Below are 8,551 nucleotides of genomic sequence, written 5' to 3'. Positions count from 1 at the left end.
GTCCACAGATATTAGCCAGACGTTGCAAATCACTTTGCTTGTTAGCGAGCAACACAATGTCGTCCGCATAAAATAGACCTGGGAGTTGCTGCTCTATTACTGTACCTGCCTGTTTGTATGAGAGATTAAAGCCTATATTACTTCCTTCTAGCGCCCTCTCCATCCTCACCATGTACATCATAAACAGCAGCGGGGATAAAGGGCACCCCTGCCTCAGTCCCTTGTTGATATGAACTTTCTCCGCGCTCCTCATCCCTTCCCATTCAACGCAAACGGTATTTTCTAGGTAAATCTCTCTCAAAAGCTGTAGACAATCGTTACCTAAGCCTTCCCCTTCCAGAATATCCCACAAAATGTTGCGGTCTACGTTGTCGTAGGATCCTGTAATGTCCAAAAAGGCCACACACAACGGCCTGCTTTCTGCTTTTGATATTTCAATACACTGAGTAAGAACAAACAAGTTATCATCCAAACGCCTACCTATTCTAAAGCCATTCTGAAACTCTCCCAAAATGCCATTATTCTCTGCCCATGCTTGAAGCTTTAATTTGATTGCCTGCATTGCTAGCCTGTATATTACCGATGTAATGGTCAATGGTCTATACGAGTGGATTCTGTCTTTCTCTCCCTTACCTTTATAAATTAAATTCATTCTACTTTGTCGCCAACTGTCTGGTATTCGCCTATATTTTAAAGTTTTTTCCACTGCTTTCACCAGAGCTTCCTTACTTTTTGGTCCCAGTACATTTATCAGCCTAACGGGAACCTCGTCTAGCCCTGTGGCTATGCGCTTAGGAATTTTCTCTTCCACTTTCTTCCAGTCTAAATTTGTCAGCACCAGCTCCTTTTCCATTTGGGTCTCTTTCATGCTCTTTTTTTCTTCAAGTACAACCTCTTCCTTGCCTTGGAAAGATTCGGCTGTTACTTTTTGGATGTAATTTATTGCCGCTTCTCCAAATACTTCTACCACAATGCGATGTCAAATGTGAGTCAATGATAACGCTCAACCCTCTCAGCGGTTATGAACTATGGCGCACCACAACGCCTCAAGCAGACACCTCTCCCTGTGTGTTCCGTATTCTACACAGACAAACAGCAGTGGTGCACGCAAGGTTACGTTTAACAACGACTCACCACTCTCGTGTTGGGTAAAAGGTTAAAGAAATTAAGCTTTAGTCGTCAATATTACCGCTAATTATCCTCAATCAAAGCATCCACTAAGGAAAGCTTCACTTACATCGATTCCTACAGTGCGTGGGATATCTGCATAATTTTCATGTTCGTTTTTAAAAAATATAGTGACAGGAAAGGTTTAGATAGGAGCAGGCTGGCAACTGTCACCCGAAGGGGCACGACGCGTGCCTATTCTACAGAAAGGAGGCAGAAACATGGAAATGGAAGGTAGAAAGAAAACGGAGAAGTACTAAACAAAAAGGTGACAAATCACAAAGAATGTTTGTACCACTGGGGTACAAGCATTCATGGAGTGCCGTAAACCACAGGCCAAGGAGATGATAGTCCTTCAGTTAATTTTCACAACGGAAAGTGTTGCAATTGAAATACAACCCTGCGGTACGTCGCACTTGGAACTCCTTGTTGGACATAAAATATATGCTGATGCGGCCAAGAGAGGAAGGGTCATAGTACGCGACAGTCCGAACCGAGCCCTATCACTGAGGTCAACAACACGTACACTCCCGGAAGTTTCTCTACTAGCCTTGAACTGCCCTACTCTTGAAGCCGGGGTCCTTTGTAACTGGCTGCTGGATAAAGTGTGGGTAGAAAAGCAACCGAATAATGTTTTCTTTCTTTTACGGCACCTCATATGTGCAAGCAGACAGCTCAGCATACAGCGCGAGTGAGAAAACGAGCAAATCTTTTCGACGCAACAATCGTTTGTTGAGAATCGTTTGTGAGGCTGTTGATTTCGTTTTGTAGCTATCTAGGCTTTGTCAGAGGATGCACCAGGGGCCGTTTTACTGGCGGCATCTTAATCTGGCTCTAGCTTTCTTTGTTCGACGTCAACACTCAGTCACGTATCGTATGGAAGTAATCATATCACGATAGGGAAATTGGTGGGATGCTTAGTGGTGTGGCTATCGTCGCGGTCATCGTATCCAAGCGCACGCCTTCGGACCTAAAGTGAAGTTCGCTTCTCGGGCGTCGCCCGACCTTACCTCAGATACCATGGCATCAAATACTGACACATGTACATATAAATGGTAATAAGGTCAGCTCCCCGGTTTGGCGCCGCGAAAACAACTGTAATTTTGTTGCGCTGTTTTGTTCTAGACGAAAAAAAAGAAAGATATATTTCACTGCTGAATTACATGTGATAATGGTTCTTCCCCTTTCTAAAGCAAGTGTGCAAGAACCTCCCTGAAAGCCGTTTGCCTGACATAGCATGACGGGTAAATCATCTACATAACGCTAACAGTAGCGAAGGCACTTCTAAGATTGTAATTGAGTCTCGTAACGCAAACTACACGTGGCACGTTGGCTAATGCACTCGAAGGATCACGTACGCATTGCGCTCTCTAGCCTTTTTGCCCGATTTCTGGAATATAGCAGATTAGTTCGCGTCAGTATGTCGGTCAATAATGCCACGATAACAGGACGAAAAACAAAGCTAATGAAATGTGTTTCTTCCGGTATCGCAAATCCTGGCACAGAAGCGCAGATTTGGGGAACGATGGTATATGTCGCTTTGAAATAAAGCATGGTATCTGGTTTCTTTTCTTAAATTTCTAGTGCAATAAAATGCAACATAAACAACAACTTATACAACACAAAAAGGACAATGGAGAATAAATTTCAACACTCACCTTCTAGTGGAATGTGAGGTCCACACGTAGCGATCACGTGCCGTCGTCAGGTCTGTCCAGTCGTCGACCCCACCCGCAGACGCAGGACGAGTGACCGACCGCTGCCACTCAGGTTGACTTTCACGTTGCCTGGATGCGGACCGAGCTCCGATAGCCTCCTCCCCCACGGCTGTGGTGGGGGAAGAGCCATTTTGAAGACCTCCTTTTTAGCTATTGTGTCGAAGATCGCCTCCTAGACGTTGTCGAGCCTGCTGTATTTGTCACGGGCGATGACTCACCGCGCAGGCAACGAGACAAGTGAACGCCAGGAATGTTTCTCAGAAACGTCTCCGCGAGCACTCGCCACCGAAAAAACTCGGACACGTGTTTAACACCTTACTGGCGTTTAACGAAGAGCGTTGGAAGCGGGAATGATGACGCGGGTAGCATTACTAGCGCCAGTCATTCCAGGAAGTGAGCACAGCAGAGATCCTGCTAACTACCAAAGAAAGAGCAGGGAAGATACCTATACGCCGGAAGAAAACGCGTGTATGGTGGTCGGTAAAAAATAAATAATTGCACTAATCCAACAAACTGCGGGAATCGTTGTCATGTTATTCGAATATATTATCAGAATCGATGTTATTCTACAGATACCCTGCTATCCACATTGCTTGGAGCTCCAGAAAGCGTTACCGGATGAAATAACGCGTTTGTATAGATTGATTAGTTGTTTGTGCGGTACGAGCGTACCTGTGTGTGGAAAAACGGCAGTACGACGACGACCGCCTTGAAGACTACTTCTTGATTTCTATTGCGGCCCGCTGGACACATGCCGATTGTTGGGCTCTACACAGGTGCCAAACCGGGCTTCAGCAAGAAAAACACCGATTGTGACGTGATCTGCGGCTAAGTGTTGTGCAATCGCAATTATGTAATGTCCTGTTGTTTATGTGAATACGACAACGACAGTGGTAAAACGTGGAATAAATGTCGAGGCATGATTAACGTGTGCCGTTAATTAACTAGGTACACCATTTTTACGTAGTGTCGCCTTCTGCGGTTAAAGTACTGAGGAACGTAGACCGATCCCGGATGTATGACGTCATACGCAGCGTCCCAAAGCGCGAGCTCTCACAAGGAAAAGAACCCAGAAAGTAGAACGGGACGCAGCGCCAAGTGTGTCATAAATCTACCACACACTTCATTAAAATCGGCTGAAGGGTTATCGGAGTAAACCACTTCTTGGTTTCACGTGTATTTGAATAGGCGGCATCAGAACTGGGCGCGAGCTAAAGCTTCCTCTTAACATCTCTAATTATTAGTCATTAGCCATAACTACGATACTGAGAGGGCGTTGGAATTGTTTGTCGATAGCTGTGGTGTCCTCTGAGAAACGTTTACACCCTTTGAGTCGTATCTTTCAACCAGACGATAGACTTCATCTGTCTTGTCCTCATTTCCTTTCTCTAAAGCTGCGAGCCCGGTACTTGCCAGTAATGAACGGCATGCACTTATCAGCATGACATAGCATTGCCGACAGGAAAGTAGCGTTCGCAGCTTTTTCAAAAAAAGAAACGCAAGCAAGGCAGATGACGATTATTGTTGTGCGGCAGATATACACTGCAGATATAAACTTTTTTTTTAGAGTGTGTGTATGCGAACCACGCTGTGGCTAGGTCGGGTGGATGTTTCGTGTTCCTTCAAGGAAGCTTTGGTTGCAGGCCGTTTACACAATTCAATTATGGGGTTTTACGTGCCAAAACCACTTTCTGATTATGAGGCCCGCCGTAGTGGAGGACTCCGGAAATTTCGACCACCTGGGGTTCTTTAACGTGCACCTAAATCTAAGTACACGGGTGTTTTCGCATTTCGCCCCCATCGAAATGCGGCCGCCGTGGCCGGGATTCGATCCCGCGACCTCGTGCTCAGCAGCCCAACACCATAGCCACTGAGCAACCACGGCGGGTGCCGTTTACACGGCGCACGGATCGGGAAGGATAAGGCATTTGTCGTAACTTTGTACTTAGTATTCGTCTTAGATGTCTGGCGTCTGATTCTGGATAAATAGAAAAAAAAACATTTGCACTTGTTGAACGAAAGAAAGAAACTAAATATGCAGATCCCACGCACTGTGGGAATCGATATAAGCGAAGCTTTCTGTGCTGGGTGCCTTCATTGACGATAATTACCGGTGATGTCGGCGGCTAAAGCTTAATTTGTTCAGCGCTTAGGCTAACACGAGAGCGGTGAGTTGATGTTAAACGTTACCTTGCGTGCACCATTGCTCTTTACGTAATACACAGAACAAACAGGGAGAGGTGTTTGCTTGAGGTGTTGTTGTGAGCCATATTTTATAACCTCTTAGAGGGTTCAGCGTGGTCATTTCCTCACATGGCACATCGCCTTGTGGCAGACATATTAAACTTGAATTGGATGATGGGGCGGTACGTTCCAAAACCACATTCGGATTATGACGCAAGCCGCAGTGGCGGACTCCGGTTTAATTTAGGCACCGTCATGTTCTTTGATGGGTCCTAAAATCTAAGTGCACGTTAGTTTTCTACTTCGCCCCCGTCGAAATGCAGTTGCCGCGATTGGGATCAGATTCATGACCTCAAGCAATGCCATAGCCGCAAAAGCTAAACTGCGGCCACAGAATTGTTGGGAGGTTAGTCACAGATAATTAGAGCTGCCAAACGGCTAACGTGGCCTAGCCAGGGAGCTCCAGAGGGCATTGTGCACATTCGACGTGGTCCGGCGAAAACGAGTTTCTCCGGTCGCCTTTTCTCTGTTGTCGCTCTCATCTAGTATATACAGGCTCTGACCCCCCTCCTCCCGAGGCGGTCTGCGCGACAACAGCCCACCGCAGCAGCAGTGCGAAAGTCGAAAGAGAGAAAGAAAACTTCGCTTTAAATTAAAGAGCAGTCCGTTGTTAGTCGCATTGGCGGAGGCTGTCAACCGAACATGGGCTAGAAAGGAGGAGGAAAAACTTTATTTGCTCTAATTGGTTATAAATTAGCGGTGGCAGATGCGGTCGGCCGTCTTCACGGTCTTCTTCCCCATCTGCGCAGGGTCGACGCCCCTATTCCAGGGCACCACTGAGGGTGGCTACTCGGAGAGCGTGCCTTACTAGTCCATGCTGGACTTTCGGGTCGCTGCTGGCGAGCACCCTCTCCCACTGCTCCGCACTCGGGTCTTTTATTTGAAGGAATTGTTGATTCTGAACGCATTCCCATGTAATGTGATATAAGGTGGGCTTGGCGCCGCACCAGGGGCAAATGTCTCTATACTGGGTGGGAAACATCTTGCTTAGTGTGTTTAGGTTTGGATATGTTCCTGTTTGCAGCCTCCTCCAAGAAAGAATTCATGGTGAAATGAAGAGGAAAGGAGTTGAAGAAAACCCAGAGTGGGGAGCAAAATAGTACAGAACGCCTATTCTGAGTAATGCCAATACTCACAATAGCGAAAATAGGGGCAGTTTGCCTGGACATTTCTCCTCCTATGCGGGGGACACACTGGCATTAGCTGGCATTAATAATGGCCATGATATGGCTCAACACTGGTCCTACGTAGGCAGCACAATGGCTGTTGCATTGGCATAACATTGGCATAACATTGGTCCAATATTGGATATAACTCTGGGCCAGCGTTGGATTGGATTGCACTTTGCCAATACTGGTTGAAGATTGGTACCAATTTCTGCCAGGATTCGCCCATGCTTGGACCATTGCTGGGTTGTAATAAGGGCAACAGTCTGAAATAGGTTGCCAGCTGTCAAATCGATGTTTGTTGTTCAAATCCTTCATTGTGCGCCATAGAGATAATCAACTGTATAACAGGATCTTCGCCCGCTTTGTCTGCGGCGTTGTGGGAGGGAACCAATGCGATGAGATAACTTGTATCTCCCGCTCGAAAGGCCTGATGTTGACCTTACTCATTTGTTTATGTAGCAGTTAGCCAAGTGTTTTCGTCACGTTTACGAAAAACGAAAATCTCAAACCTCTACTATCGGACAAAACAAGCGCTTTCTTAATAATGAACGTCGAAAATTACACAACCTTTGGAAAACAAGCTTTCTTGAAGAACTTCGAAAATAGCCAGGTAGAGAAAAAAGAAAATAGGACAGCTAAATAAAAAGACGGTGAAGGAATGCCATGATATGAGACTCACAAATCTATAGAAGAACCTGGAAGAACGCAAGACATTGATTCTTTGGCCATCCTTTCGGTCAAGACCCATAAGCTGGACCGCCCGTTAAGAACATTTATTGAAGATAGAGGAAGCTGGCAATGGGCCCTGGCTAAATATCTCCAAGCCTGTCTTTTGCAACCGGTTGACGAGTTCCAAATAAAAGAAAAAACGAAAAATTGAATCGGAGCAAGTCGTCGACTTCCCCGAAATGTCTCCGCCAATCCTACGTTTTCCTATCGACGTCACAGACCTACTATATTACTACATACCGAAGGAGGCTGCAATCAAGACGGTTGATAAGTGCGTCAAGCTGTGCGGATAGGAAATGTTCCAAGACGTTTGAAAATAGTTTGTGAACCATTTTATTGCGTACTTAGAAATAACGTACATAAACTCTGCGTATATCGAATATGAGCACGGATATATTTTTCCAGAAAGAAGAAATCGCCACGTACGATCGTGCTCAGCACCGGTGCGGTGGGATTTATATTTTGCGGCTGGAGACACGTGATTGATAGAAATGCTCAAAGTTGCGAGTGTAAACCGTTGCTTCCGATATGTTGGTGATTATCTTGTACGTACCGAGTATAGCAAACTAAGTCATATTAGTGTCAAGGCTGTGGTGAACAAGTTCCAGGGGGCACACAATGGCCTCATTTTCACGCACGAACTACCGAAGCTTGGAGAACACAATTCCTGGGCCTATAAGCCTACGACGTGGCCACACATGTTGGTCGTGTAAAACGAGAGGAGAAAAAAAAAACACTACGATTTGAACCATTCTACAAGGTTCTAAAAGAAGGAATAGCAAAATTGGTTATCGAGCAAACAATTTAGAAATCCTGCTATCGCGTAGTCACAGATAGCCTGAACAAAAATATTGATAAACTGAAGAAAAATGGGTACGTCTAATACGCTCCCACGTTCTTTCTCAATTTAGCATAGTTATATAGCCAGCGCAACTGAAAAAATACGCACACAAGAAATTCGGCGCTTCTTTGGGTGTGTCCATGTGTTTTTTCAAGCTTGTGCGTACATATAACTACGTCATGAATTGCTAACTAGCTTGTCAGCACGTTATAAGCTCTAAATATATATTCCTTGAAGGATCTAGTTCTTCCAGGACACCATCAAAAAAAGCATATACACTTTTGGAGCGGTCCTAGCTACCCACGCTAGTTCGTTCGCTGTAAAAACTTGCAGCGCAGCGTTGAAAAGAATGTGAACGCTTAGCAAGATATTCATGCTCTAGGTAGAAGCTGCCCGTATACCATTGCAAATGAAGATTAGTTTGATCAATTCTTCTTCAATGCGATTTTCCCTATATCATCAGCATTGGCGCAAAATGAGAATTATATTTCATAAAACACTTGAGCCCGCTCTTGCGAACAATACTGCAACAAGATTTTAGTCAATTGAAAGAAATGAACAAGTGAAAAGTTAGGATTAACCTAAAAAAAACGTCATGCGTGGGCGACAGAGGCCTGACAATGATAAAGTTGGAGTAGGAGTAGTTCCCCAGTACTGGGCGTAACCCACAGAACCAGGTGTAT

Source organism: Dermacentor andersoni, chromosome 8 (genome assembly GCF_023375885.2).
Source record: "Dermacentor andersoni chromosome 8, qqDerAnde1_hic_scaffold, whole genome shotgun sequence".
Lineage (NCBI taxonomy): Eukaryota > Metazoa > Arthropoda > Arachnida > Ixodida > Ixodidae > Dermacentor > Dermacentor andersoni.
The sequence above is the reverse complement of the archived record's forward strand: the minus strand, read 5'-3'. Positions refer to the sequence as shown.